The sequence below is a fragment of the Brachyhypopomus gauderio genome, chromosome 1, assembly GCF_052324685.1.
Source record: "Brachyhypopomus gauderio isolate BG-103 chromosome 1, BGAUD_0.2, whole genome shotgun sequence".
NCBI lineage: Eukaryota > Metazoa > Chordata > Actinopteri > Gymnotiformes > Hypopomidae > Brachyhypopomus > Brachyhypopomus gauderio.
The window spans coordinates 29,950,996-29,964,842 of NC_135211.1; the positions used below are offsets into that span (position 1 = coordinate 29,950,996).

Sequence of the window (13,847 nt, forward strand, 5' to 3'; positions counted from 1 at the left end):
GCGTTGAGGCCGCGGGGTTCAGGTCTCTGAACGGGACGAGAGGAGAGGGGAGATGGGAACAGAGCTGGGCTCTCACGCCCTCGGCCCGGCCCAGCCCAGCACATGGGAGATCGCCTTGAAACAACGAGAAAGTAAAACAACAGCCCACTAGTTCCACATCATCCCCACACCAGAACCCGCCTGGGTTTCATTCCTGGTGACAGAAGGTCTGTTAGTTTTAAGCACGATGAAAACAATCAATTTGTCCATCTTTTGAAGTCTGGATCTCGTTAGCAGGCACCTGCGCAGGGCGAGGCGCCGTGTGTTGTGGAATCAAAGAGACGTAAACGGAAGGAAAACAGGAGTGATACTGGGGGACCGGGTGAAAGCCCAGCGGAGCGCAACCCAGGGCCCGAACTTCACGGCGGGCCCTGACTGAGAGGTGATGGAACATGGCTGAACAAATAACATGGCAGAGTTATGCAACGTCCTTCCAAGTCCTGGACCATCGGTACAGCACAACCCCTGTGGTACAAGACCTCTCTGGTCTGATCTCTAATGACTGACTGACAAACATTCCTTCCTGTCAGAGTACTACATTTGTATTTATATACACACACACACACACACACACACACACACACACACACACACACACACACACACACACACACACACACACACACACACACACACACACACACACACACACACACACACACACACACACACACACACACCTCAATATTTAACCTCAAATTTGAATCTCACAATTGTTAAAAACATCTGAATAAAGTACTCAACAAATACCATATTCACTTTGACAACATTACATTCTTATATTGCAGTGGCATCATTGGCTGTTTCTCCATAGGTTTGTCTGCTAACGTTTTCCATGTGCTAAGTGCCATCTCCTGCTCGCTGTTGTGCTCCATGCTGTTAGGACATGCTCCTGTCATTTGCATTGGTCACAGTTTCTTCTTTTGTGCTGCACCATAGACATCATTTCATTTCATACATAGCTGTATATAGCTGGAAAAACATTGCTGCTGACAGGTGAACAAGCTTCAGAACCAAGGCCCGTTCTTCAGAACCCAGGCCCGTTCTCCAGAACCCAGGCCCGTTCTCCAGCCTTGCACGGGATTTGCCCCCTTCACTGGCAGATAACAGAAACAGAAGCGTTTCTGTGTGTGATCATATGTCCACAAATGAAGTGGACCCGACACGCTCATTCGCCATCGGATGACGGTTTACTCAAAAGCAAAATCTTCATCAAACAAACAAAAAAACTGAAAGCTTTAGGAACTTACCACAGAGTCGTGGTATACAGCAGCTCTATTTGGGGTTATATCCTTCCGACAGGCAGCAACAGCTCTAGATCTAGCGAGGGATCTAGCACAACTGACCAGCCCAGTGCTCTACTCCGAACAGGCTGGGCAATGGAAAATTGGAAAGGGCCTGATCCAAAACGCAGGCACACCAAAGCAAACAGCTGGGCCGGCGTGGCCTGCAGCGCCTGCCTGAGTGATGTAGAAGGCCCCATCTTACACTCATCAGTCACTTCTGATTGAAAAACACACTCCTGAACCTATTGATTAACCAATAACACTCTGGACTCCAGTAGTATTGACGAAAGGGAAAGGGGGGAAAAAAGAAATCGGTTTTGTCTTGGCAGAAAACTCATCTTTTTTTTTTGGTTCATTTGGAAGCCGGCTGCATGCCTCGGGTCTGACCAGCCGAGGTTTGGCAGCGGTGTGGTAAACATCACGACCCTCTCCACCTAACCCTACCTAACCCCCACGTAACCTCCTCAAACCAACATCCCAATTTTAAACTGTAACAATAAGCCTGATGGGACTAGAAAGAGAGGACTTTAAGTGATCTCTGGCTGTAGATGAAGCCATCCTTACGGCACTCCAGAAAAGAGGGACTCCTACAAACGGTGAAAGGAAAAAGAGGCATGAAAGCATGAAAGGGAGAACAAGGCACCCATCAGTAGGTCCCACTGCTGATCATCCAGGCTCCGAGGCAGGAGTTCTGGCAGCCTGCAGAGCCTTTCAGCATGGGTGACCTTCCAAACACCTTCCACACCAGGGAGAGGAAAGACGCTTCAGCAAACACGGAGGGAATGAGGAGGGTCCGACCACGCTCCACACACCGCGCTCCACACACCGCGCTCCACACACCGCGCTCCGACAGTGGGCCATTGTGTTTGCGGACTCAAGCTGGGCAGCAGGCTCCAGTCGGAGATTAAGATTTAAGACGGAGCTAGGAAGGTTTCGGAAAGCGTTGTGTGGTGGTGGGGGGTTGGGGTGTGTGTGTGTGTGCGGAGTTCTGAATAAGGCAGCTTCTGGAAACAGGAGCACTGGCAGCGAGCTAACACTCTCTCCCCCCCGGCACCGTGGCGACGGCCCATTGTCCACAAGGCTTTGGGAGGCTCGCGCCATTGGACGGGATTATAAAGGCGGTGACTCACGCTCTGTCTGCAAACGCATTCCACTCCTCGAGAGTCACCGGACCAGTGAAGCTCACAGCCTTCATTTGAGCAAAATGAGGGGGCGCAAGAAATGCTTTGTTGAACAAATCCAGGCATCCTCACTCCCTATTAGATGGTACAGAAGAAAAGAAAGCACTCCAGCACTTAATTCATCATTATTTCTGGACTTGTTAAACACACAAGAAAAACAGCACTTGTAATTGGAGAGGAACCATGTTTAATCTCCAGCTAAACTGTAGCAACAGTGTCCGTGGGTAAATTGTTAATTCTGAAAAAGACTAAAGGGGAAAAGGCTTGTGTGGCCCTCCCCTAAACACCAAACCAACCAACCATTCACACCAACGTCTATGAACACACAGCTTTCTGGTCTCAAACACAATTGCCACTGTTATTTCTCATACATAGTGAAACAAAACTCACTCATTTGAATGATGAACTTGTTAAATCCCATTTGTAAATAAAACACTGACCACTCAAGTCACGAAGTTGAGATTAACCACATCAGTTTGAATAAAGCACATGAGCTCTCCAGACTGTACTATGGCACTACAGGTTAAACGGGCAAGATGATGAATTTAAGGTTAGGGATTCCTTGCTAATAATGATGGTAAGCGCACACACTGCTTTACTACACACTGCTGTGTTACTCAGCACTGGTGTTGGGAAAGATGATGCCATCGTCCATCGAGAAAGGCTGACTGACAACACAATGTTGAAGCTTTTTAACTGCAGGGGCTAAATCTGAATACTTAATGGTTATTCCTTAATGAGGTTCCTCTATGTACTTTAGAGCAGTTTATTTGACCACTACAATTAGTGAAATTACTTTTAAAAATGCTGAATAAGTGAAAAGGTCAAAAGCAATAGACAGGGACATGAAAACACTACACAGACCTCAAAACAAGTAATGGGACAGACGGTGATTGTCCTGCTGCCTGCAGATACAGTAATAATGAAGTAACATTTAAAGGAAGTACTCGGTCTAATAAGAAATGCCTGGTACCGTTCGCCTGTGGGTTTAATCACGATTTCCCCAAGGGGACAGACTTGTTAGGCCTAATCAGGCTGCTGGAGGTTTCTGGAAACACACAACACAGATACAATGTTTCTATTGGTTCCGAGCAAACATCCGTGAAATATTTTACAGACCATAGACCAAAAGAGCACTTTCCACTTACAAGCGATTTAGCCCAACAAGGGCACACACCTTTCCGCTCAGTCATGAGCAACCTGTCATTTAGGTAACCATCTTGCACAAAGTGAATTACAGCCACCACAACATGACATGGGGGAAGACTGGCCCCTCGGTTAGGGGTACAGTGGGCAACAGCTGCTTCTGAACCCACTATGTTCTGAGTAACCATTACAGGATAAGGTGAAATCAGGTGGGAGCAAATGCACCAGTCTTTCCTCACTTGTCTTTTTTTCCCAGTTTAAAAAATGAAGCAGAAAAAATAACCCACCCTTTTGCATCAAGGGACATCGAGTGATAGCAAGAGTTCATCGGTAGTGGCATAGCCTACTTAATTGAGTGCCAAGTCGTCGTCGTCGTCCCCTCCACCCCCAGATTGGTACGTTCCATTGTTCCATCACAATAACCCACAAGCTACATCTTTTATAAGTTGCAGATGAACAGGTGACAGAGTCCAGCCCTTTAAGTTATAAAGGCGCTGCCGTAGCAGGCTAACTCTGGCGCTCTCTGCCCTGGAGCGGCTTCCAGGGGACAGAAGCCCCCCCCCCCCCCCCCCCCCCCCCCCCCCTCCAACCCTTAAACTTCATCTGTAAGCGCCTATGTTCCTTCTATTAATGGCCACGACAGAGCGCAAAGATGAGACGCTACAGGGTGGCCAAAAGCAGCGCTCCCTTGACAGAAGGGGCCCGGTGGGCATGATGACAGCTCAGGAGGCCCTGCCAGCGTGTGCAGCAGTGCCGATCGTGACCGGGGCGTTTCCGTCCGAGACGGGGACGATGCTGCGGGAGCAGGTACCCAGAGTCCAGACTCGGCGCCGGACCTGATGGTGAAGGTCCCCAGTGCTCATGAGGAAATAACAGAAGGAAACAAATACCACGACTCTAGCGAGAGCAGGCCGAGCAGAAATATCACACCCGGTCTCTTTTTAAATTGAAAGTGCCCTAGCAAACACGCAGGTCCCCACATGCATGCCGAGCAAACATGAACCCGGGGGCCTGGCAGTAATGCCGATACTTGAGTATGGGGTGTGGTGGCCATCCTGACCCCCTGTGCATACCAGCTACAATGGGAAGCTATTACTCTCCCATGGTTCGTTGCAAAAGCTCCCAAGATCTCGTGTTGCAAAGCACACCGGTGGGCCAAAGCAAATATTAAAAAAGCTCAACTCCAAACACATTAGGGTGTAGCAGCAGCCCCACACACGCCTTCGTCACATCCATAAACACTAAGCTTGTTAGAAACCATCAACACCCCACAGCCAGCCTATAAACACGGATTTAAATATGTTTACCGCTGATCAGGGAAGTTTTTACTCAATCTGGCCATAAGTGCATTTATAATTTTTAAAATGGGCTACAGAAGCATGTTAAGCCTCACAAATTCATTTTTAATTCAAGGCAACGCAAGGCAAATATGGGAATATAGCAGCTCTTCCCCAAATGCCACAGAACACGTGTCCACCTTGATTAGGCAAACTGGGCCGCCAGCTCTTCTCTGGAGAACGGTTCCAGCTGATGGGGGTTCCTCTACCCAAGCTCCCTGGATCCCTTTAATTACAGCACCACAACACGAGGAGGGGGACATTACAATTCTTGTTAAATCCCTCCAAATCTGTAGGTATCTGGGATAATTACATTTGTGGCTAAAATTCCACATTTTGAAAGTTCTTTTTCTACGCCTCTCCAGAGTGTTTGTTACAGAGATGTTGTTTCCAAGAGCAAAAACTTTGAAATTAGGACACCGGAAATAAAAGGTAACAAGAAGCAACAGTGGTCACATCTGGGCCTGCGGGCTGAGGAGACTCAACAGTGAAACTGCTGTGCTCAATCTTCCAAATGATTCTTAATATCACGATCACCCCAGGGGACATGAAGGTCCGACTGGTCATCTTTTAAGGCAGGCTGAAATAATATTTTTACTTTTTAGCCTCCCAGAAATGTATGGTTTAAGAGCTTCCAGTGCATCAGCTCATGGGGAGGTTTGGAGACGCAAATACAGCCTGGCCTCTCTGCGTTCTCTGCTTGACAGCTTGTCCAAATAGATCATGCTTACCTCACGCACACGCACACACACACACACACCCCGGCCAACACGGAACAAGATACACACTGTGACCTTTCTAATTGTGTGTGATGAGCTGTGCCCCACTCACGTTTGCCCAGAGACGGCCCGTAATGAGAGCGGACGGCGGGCGCAGGTGAACGCGATGCCCATTTTGCCCGCAGTGTCTCGGTTTAGGAAGCGTCGGTTCTCACAGTGACGCGAGCACCGGCGTCTGGGCTGCAGCTGCCGTCCTTTACATGTTTGCTTGCTGCCGTCGGACAGCTCAGAAGACCACCAGACACCTCCCCGTCACAGGACGACGGCTGGAGCAGCGACAGCTGGAGGTCAGCCCCCCCCCCCCCACACACACACACACACACACGCACGCACGCACGCACGCACACCTCGTCCTGACGTCCGTGCGAGAACAGCCTGCTGGCCCACAAGGGCAGCTCACACTCGCGTGCTACTGCACAGTCTGGCCCATTTCCAAAAAAGGGCGTTGGTTGGGAGCCGTGACAGACACGCGTGCGGCCCGCGTACGCAGGACGGTGGATGACAGAGCAGTGACGTGTGCATTAGACCACCTGCAGAGTTCTGCTCATCTCACATGGCCAAGGGGCCTATAAATAACAGGGCCAGCCCCCGATACACCCCTCCCACCCCCTAAAACCACAGCTCTTTCTAACCACGTAGCCAGACTAAAATAGGCCCAGCAAGGTCAGGGCAAAAAGCACCAGGAAGCAGGCAACATCTTATCTCCACCAAACATTAATAAATAAACCGAAAAATAAACACAAAAAAACACTGCAAAATGAATGATGCAGCAAACACACACACACACACACATATATATATATATATATATAATTTTTTTTTTTCTCAAATGGTGAACCATTCAAGGACAAAACATGACTCTTATCCAGGACAAACCCATCCACAATCACTTCCTAAAATTATCAGTGATGAAAACCTCCCAAACACTAGAGGCTCCATATTTTAATCATAAGATGGACACACACACACACACACACACACACACACACACACACACACACACACACACACACACACGATGTGCACCAGGAGGCTGCAGAGTGAGTCCCTGATCCTGTGAATGAGCGGTTCAGCCCAAGCTGAGATGATGCCAGCGTGTTAGATCAGGAGAAGACCAAGCGCTGCCACTAGTGTGTGTTCTAGACACTGGGTGCACTACTGCCTGGAGGAGGGGAAATGGAACAGAGAGAGAGGGAGAGATGGAAGGGGGAGAGGAAAAGTGGAAAAAGAAAAGGAGAGGAAGGGAAGAAGAGACGGGAGGTTTCATGGGTGAAGCGAAGGTCTGAAAATCTACATGAGGAAAGCAGCTTGCGAGGGGGCAGTGGAGGACGGCTGTGTCCAGCGCAGCGAGAGAGACTGTCCCCTCTGGCCCCGCGCCAGGCCCAGACGCAGGGGAGCCAGGGAGGCGAGGCGGGGCAGTGCTGGGGGGCGGGGCATAGAGCCCTTCAGAAGAGCTGAATGTTTGCTCAGAACAAATCACAGCACTGGACTGTGAAGAGGAGGCCAATCTCTTCACCATTCACCCCATGACTGACACACTCAGGGTGAGATCCCCACACTGCACTTTAAAAGGTGGAGGCCATGTGCCAGGAATGGTATTTAGCTGTTGTTTTCCAACCCCCACCCCCTATCCCAAACCACCATTGGACTGAACCAGATGGCTTCTCTGTGGTTAAAAAAAATTCACTAAGCACATGTTAACTGGCTAAACAGAAACACATCTGTGGAGACCACTGAGGACCAAAGGCCTGGGTCAACAAACATGCACGGCAGACGTCAAACACGCCGGCGGTGTGAAGTCAGGTTACGCGCCTGAAGAGGAGACAATACCACCACCTGTTTGGAGAGCCATGACACCGCAAACTCCAATTCTGTCACCGTGACATGTAGAAAATACACCAGATAGGTTGTGTGTACACGTTTAGGAGAACGCACGTCATTAAACCCAACAGCGTAACAAACCACAGCGATTCAAATGTTTCAGACAGTGAAATCTACACCGAGTATTATCTAGCAGAACATTACGCTGACCCACTGTGGCGTTTTTGGAAGAACATTCTGTTTGTGGATCTGCAGGTGATTCCAGGAAAACGTGGACTTGAGAGCTACGTGCGCAGTGCTACATGAAAACTACAGGTCTCCACTGTACACTTGAAAGCCGAGGCAAATTAAAGAGACCCCACGCTGCAGGAACCAGCTGGCAAATTGCAGCTTACAACAGGACGGAGAAGTTAACCTGGGTTAGTTTGTTAAATATGCGCCACTGGTGGCATACCAAGATACCGGCCCCTCTGATCTTTGCAAATACCCCAACAGCTACTTCCACTGACTTCACTAGGATGGAGCTCCATGTGGTTTATCCATGGATGGCTTCCAAATTCAAGATTATTAAACATCTTTAATCACACAAGGACACACTGAAGTCCAGAGCTGCAAAATATATCCTTTGTTAATTTATGGCAATTGTGGGGCCTTTAAAATACAGATACCACAGACTGTTGCTTTCCTGCGAGCTTCAATAAATAATTAAATAAAAGAAAAAACACCAACCCACAAGAGCGCATTTTACAGGGTGTCGCGAGTGTGCAGACCACTGTCAGACATTCCAGATGAGTGCTCTGTGGGTGTCTGGATGAAACACTCCATTCAGTCCAGCCAACGTCAATAATTTTGGTCAACACAATGCAAACCGATCTTTAACCCCCATCAACAAGAGTTCAACAATATCGCTTTAATAAGCTTCAAGCAAAGCCCGACTGCAATACACATGGATAGAACAATACAATATTTAGCCTGTACTGTCACAGTAACATATAGGCTATGTAACACTGCCCGGTTGGGTCATGACAGCAAAGAGTTTCCTCATCAGCCCCAGTGCCCACTCATCCTCTGACCACACCAACAGTCCTGTAGAAGTGGCCGTTCTGGCAGGCGACTCGCTCAGATCTGCGGCCTGCCTCCAAGCTGCAGATGTGTGGGGCTAAGACGCTGAAACACCAGTATCCAAAGATCATACAAGCATCCATTACCAGCCCCCTCCTCAGATGTCAGCCTATGGGGTGGGTGTGTGTGTGTGTGTGTGTGTGTGTGTGTGTGTGTGTGTGTGTGTGTGTGTGTGAGAAAAGCAGCAGCTGATGTTTAACTGTGAGAAGTAGCGTCCCTGTGCACACGTTTCCTCTTTCTCCGTGGCGATGCCCCGCTGTGTTTACCAGGTCAGTGGCGCCAGAGTGGAGCCCTCATCGTTTGCTGCTACGGCCACTCCCCCAGCAGGGGGCGGGGTGGAGGTGTAGGGTGGAGGTGTGGGGTGGAGGTGTCTGCAGGCTGCATCGGTTCCATCTTCGATGGAAACACGCCACCCCGCCCCATGCGAGAAAACCCAGATCCCCCTTTTATACATAATGAGCCCCTGGATCCCTGAGGCCGAGATAATCACAACCTACGGTTCTTCTACTTGGTCCGCTAAAGAAAGGTCAAAGAACGTCTTGTACCTGAACCGGTGATTACGAATCTGGACTTTTAAAACTGCAGGAGAAAGGCAAATCGTACTCATCTGCGGACGAACAAGAGCGAGACGATTTCCTTCCAGATTTTGTGATTTTGTGTTACACGTAGCAGGTAGAGACTCCGCACTGAACAGGGTGATTCCTCAGGGTAGGTCCACATGCGCTTAACGATAGTCAACACCCACCTCTGCAGCTGCCTGAAGGGCTTTGGCCATAAAAGCCTCTGTCAGAATTCCTCAGCTAATATTCCACGCATTGCTGCGTGAGTTATTGTCTGTGGGGAGAGCAGAGGAGGGGGCATACGTGAAGAATTAAATTGATGGCTCTCAGAGTTGCCGGGGTAGCAGACGTGCCGTCCGGCCGCCCGCCCAAACCTGCAGTGCAAATGGCTCGGTCATTGCTCAAACTGGATCGCAGAGTTTAATTGCCAATAAAGTACCTCGCCCAGGTCTGTAAAGAAGACGTCAAAGCCGTATTTCAAGAGATATGCGTTTCGCGGAGCCGCTTCAAAAGCAGGATTTCGACATTAGAGTTTTTTCCAGGTGGTCTCCTAAACAACAAATAAACAAACAAACAAAAAAGACAAGAGCTAAAGGAACTCATTGGGCCCAGAGCTGTTTAGATTTAAAATGGCAGAGTCTCATTTCTACCAGGGATCAGTGTCAAGGGCACATAGCAAATAGGATATCAGGGTATGCAAACCAAGCCATGGAGGGTGTGGAGGGACAAAGGGCTTACTACTTTCTTTATCTATAAAGATTAAGAACTCTTCCTGAATCAGAACTGTGAGATTAGTGTTTTTGTATTTGTACATGAAAAAAAACTATTTATATGGTCTGTCCTTCAAAGGACATTTGTCTAGGGGGCTGTTCCCAGCACGTTTGTCTAGGGGGCTGTTCCCAGCACGTTTGTCTAGGGGGCTGTTCCCAGCACGTTTGTCTAGGGGGCTGTTCCCAGCACGTTTGTCTAGGGGGCTGTTCCCAACACGTTTGGCTAGGGGGCTGTTCCCAACACGTTTGGCTAGGGGGCTGTTCCCAGCACGTTTGTCTAGGGGGCTGTTCCCAGCACGTTTGTCTAGGGGGCTGTTCCCAACACGTTTGGCTAGGGGGCTGTTCCCAGCACGTTTGGCTAGGGGGCTGTTCCCAGCACATTTGTCTAGGGGGCTGTTCCCAGCACGTTTGGCTAGGGGGCTGTTCCCAGCACGTTTGGCTAGGGGGCTGTTTCTAGCACGTTTGACTAGGGGGCTGTTCACAACACGTTTGGCTAGGGGCTGTTCACAACACATTTTTTGGACCCTGCCAGTCGTTTTTATTCTACGGTACTGTATGGTATTACAAGGTTTTATGATTAATAAAAACTTTCAGTTTGATTTCCCCCACAATTCCAAGGTCCTGTGAAACAGAAACAAAAAAAATACAACGCTGACAAAGAAATCAGTAATTGCTCAAATGCAATAATTATTAACGATTACCAAAGGTAAGCTACTTAAATAAACAAAAACAAATAAGCTAGGGGCATCATTAGGAGTGGACCTTCTGGACCCTGAACATTCTGATGAAGGCCAAATGAGATCTCCGGTTTACTAAAAGCAGGACAGTTTAGTGTGGACACTACAGTATGTGTCAAGCATGGACAGTATCCCTCAGACGGCCTTAGTCTTAGACCCCCAAACTCCCCATCCCACCCCAGGGACAAGATGGACATATATTTCAGGTTATTGGAGGGTAATAAATAGGTAACTTGACTAAAAATGCATGGATATAATGTTTGCTCTCTTTGCTATGAAGCAAACATGGTGCTTGGTGATCTTATAAAAGCAGGCTGACATGGCTTGGTTGAAGGACTGATGACCTTCCTACACGCCTTAGGTCACGTAACGAAAAACATTTTCATACAACATTCAAAGTCCCCCCCCCCTCTTTTAAAGCCAGTGTTGCACTTAATTACCACCTAATAAACCGTAGCCCTCATCCGACGGTACGCTCAACACTGCAGAGGAAAAGTATTGTGTGGCTAGTTTCAAGCCATTGGGGGCTCAAGCCCTGAAAAAAAATTTCCAGTGATGCCCCTGGAATGAACTGTAAAAAAAATAGAGCAAGGTAGAGCAATTATAACGGGAGAGCCAGACGTTTCAAAGGTTCCCAAAACAGCTGAGCCCCACGCCTCTGGATTCCCTTCAACGCGGTCAACGTGAACTGAAGCGTGACGCTCCGTGAGCAGGATGTCAGGTGCCTGAGCAGAGATGGTGTATTCCACATTTTAACAGCGAAATTAAAAAGTAGAAATATCATACAAAAAAGTGCTGACAAAATGCATCTTGCGGTTCGCCGATGTTGAAAGCCTACAATTAGCCTCCAAACCCCACAAATGTCACAAAGTGTGAATACCCACCCAGCGAATAGGTAGGATAGAGCAGGACAATTAGGTCCATCCCTGACTGGCATCTTAATCTCTGAGATAACTGCACTTTAGTCAAAATTCAAACCCAGGTTTCTCAAGCCCTGTATTTTCATTTTAATACGGTTTAAAAGGGGGGGGATGCCTAATCTTAAGGTTAATAGGTTATCAATTAACCCAAGCACTTTACAAATCACTTCCTCCAAGGTAAACAATTCTGGCGAGTCCTTGTGGGGCTGCGTTGCGCTGGTCTGACTCGCTCCTTTGTGAGGGAACAGGTGGGGATGAATAGGCAGCTCCGCTTCCAAATGCGTCTCCCGGAATGGCCACCCGCACTTTTCCCGCTGTTCGCTGGGCCTAATCTGGGGAGAAACTGCAGGTGGTCTCTTTGTTTCCTTCTCCCAGTGTGTGTGTGTGTGTGTGTGTGTGTGTGTGTGGGGGGCTTTATTGGGTCACCAGGTTTTGTGCAGACAAGCACAACCCCCCCTTCCCCCATCACCCCCCTAAAAAGCACTGCACTAGCATCTCTCCATAACCTCTCCTTGCTTCAAGAAAACCTGTGCGATCTGCAGAGAGGTCAAAGGGCATTCTCCACCATGCTGGGACTGGAAGGTTTTAAAAAAGATGGCTTCTAGCAAACATTAATTAGCTGTGTCCATTTGGTGGTTTATAAATAACAGCACCCTTAACAGAAGCTGGACAACTATTGATGAGTCATCTGATGAATTACAAGATCCCGAGGGAAAATAATACCAGTACATCGGTGGGTCATAAGGTCAGATCGGGTTAGGCAGAGTTACTGACTAAACACGTTAGCAGTAGAAGGTTTCCTCATCTGGGTAGAGGACAGGGTCTTATCTAACCATGGATTACACCAACATACTGCCCTAAATTAAACCAGGGGCATTCCAAGTCTGGGAATAGGACCTTCTCTGAACGAGAGCTCTAGACTTGGTAAAGGTCTAGAGAAACTCGGGTTTCCACTGAGCCTACAGAAACCAAACAAACAAACAAAAAACCCAGGGGGAGAAAACCAGCGAGGGAGTGAGACTAAAGCAAATCTTTGCGACACTGAGCCCGGCGTTCCTGCTACTGAAGGACGGTTTTATCACAGCATTACAGGAATGCCTCACACAGGTCCTGTGTCTACTCACAGCAGCTTCTCTATAAAAATGCCAAAGTCCAGGTCTGGACAAAAGAACAGCAGCTACTGGTGCAGCGTGAAGTCCTACGACAACACTCAGCCCTGCAACTGCGCTGCTGCCATGAAAGGCGCAGAGCTCAGATCACTTCCTGTCCCGCCGTATCCAAGGCCAACAGGGAGGCTGCTGTTGCAGACACCGCTCCTTCTTAGCCAATCATATGCTTGACCTTGGTCATTCTAACGATTTGCTTTCTGGTGGCGGGGCTGAACAAGTTAATGACTGAACAATCCAGCTTCCGGAGATCTTGCGTGTCCAAATGAAAGTTATAAGACATGGTCCTCCCAATCATCACTTCTCATAAGATTTACAGCAGAGACCTCTGCCATTGCTGTAATTTAGTTAGATCGTTTAATTTATAATTTCTTAAGTACTGCTGAAGACAATATTTAAAATTACTACTTATTTTAAAGTAACAATACTTTGCACTGAGTACAATCTTTGGTTGCACCTTCGTACTTTTCTCCCAATAAAAGACCATACATATATTTCTCTGCTTTTCCCATTTTTTATCTCAATACACCAAGTTATGCATTTTTCTTTTCAATCAGCTTTCGTACATATTGAAGTTTCTCACAAGCAGTTTTAGTTGAAATTGGGTCAGTGGACTCTGTGCAAGGTCTCTGGTAAATTCTTGTCCCTTATTCAGTGGTTTCAGCTGCTAGGCCTATTGTGGCTCCATCATGGGCAAATGTCACACTTTCAGCACATACTTTGATTGTATGAAGACACACACATGCACGCACAGTTATGTGGTTACTGCATCTGCAATCTGGGCACAAACTGTTAATCTAGTCTGTTACCTGACAAGTTCTTTAGAGATAGGCATTTCAAGTACTAATTTTATACAATTATACACACATATGTTAGCAGTTGGGTGTAGCCAATATGGCTGAACAGTGTTTGGTGCTCATCACTGTAAATGTCACTTTGATGCTCGTCAAGGTTATTTTCTCCATTTATTTGGTGAATCCAAT

At 47.9% G+C, this 13,847-nt stretch overlaps 1 protein-coding gene across 3 annotated transcripts in view; it reads right to left on the reverse strand.

The window, feature by feature from the left end:
• Positions 1-13,847, reverse strand: part of dag1 (dystroglycan 1) — a 29,786-nt gene that overhangs the window by 12,059 nt on the left and 3,880 nt on the right. Inside the window, exon 1 of one of the 3 annotated variants that reach the window (XM_077008055.1) lies at positions 5,821-5,839. The exons of the other annotated variants lie outside the window; for them this stretch is intronic. The gene's annotated coding sequence lies outside the window, so the exon portion shown is untranslated. Of the gene's footprint in view, positions 1-5,820; positions 5,840-13,847 lie in introns of those variants that run through there. 3 annotated transcript variants of the gene reach the window in all.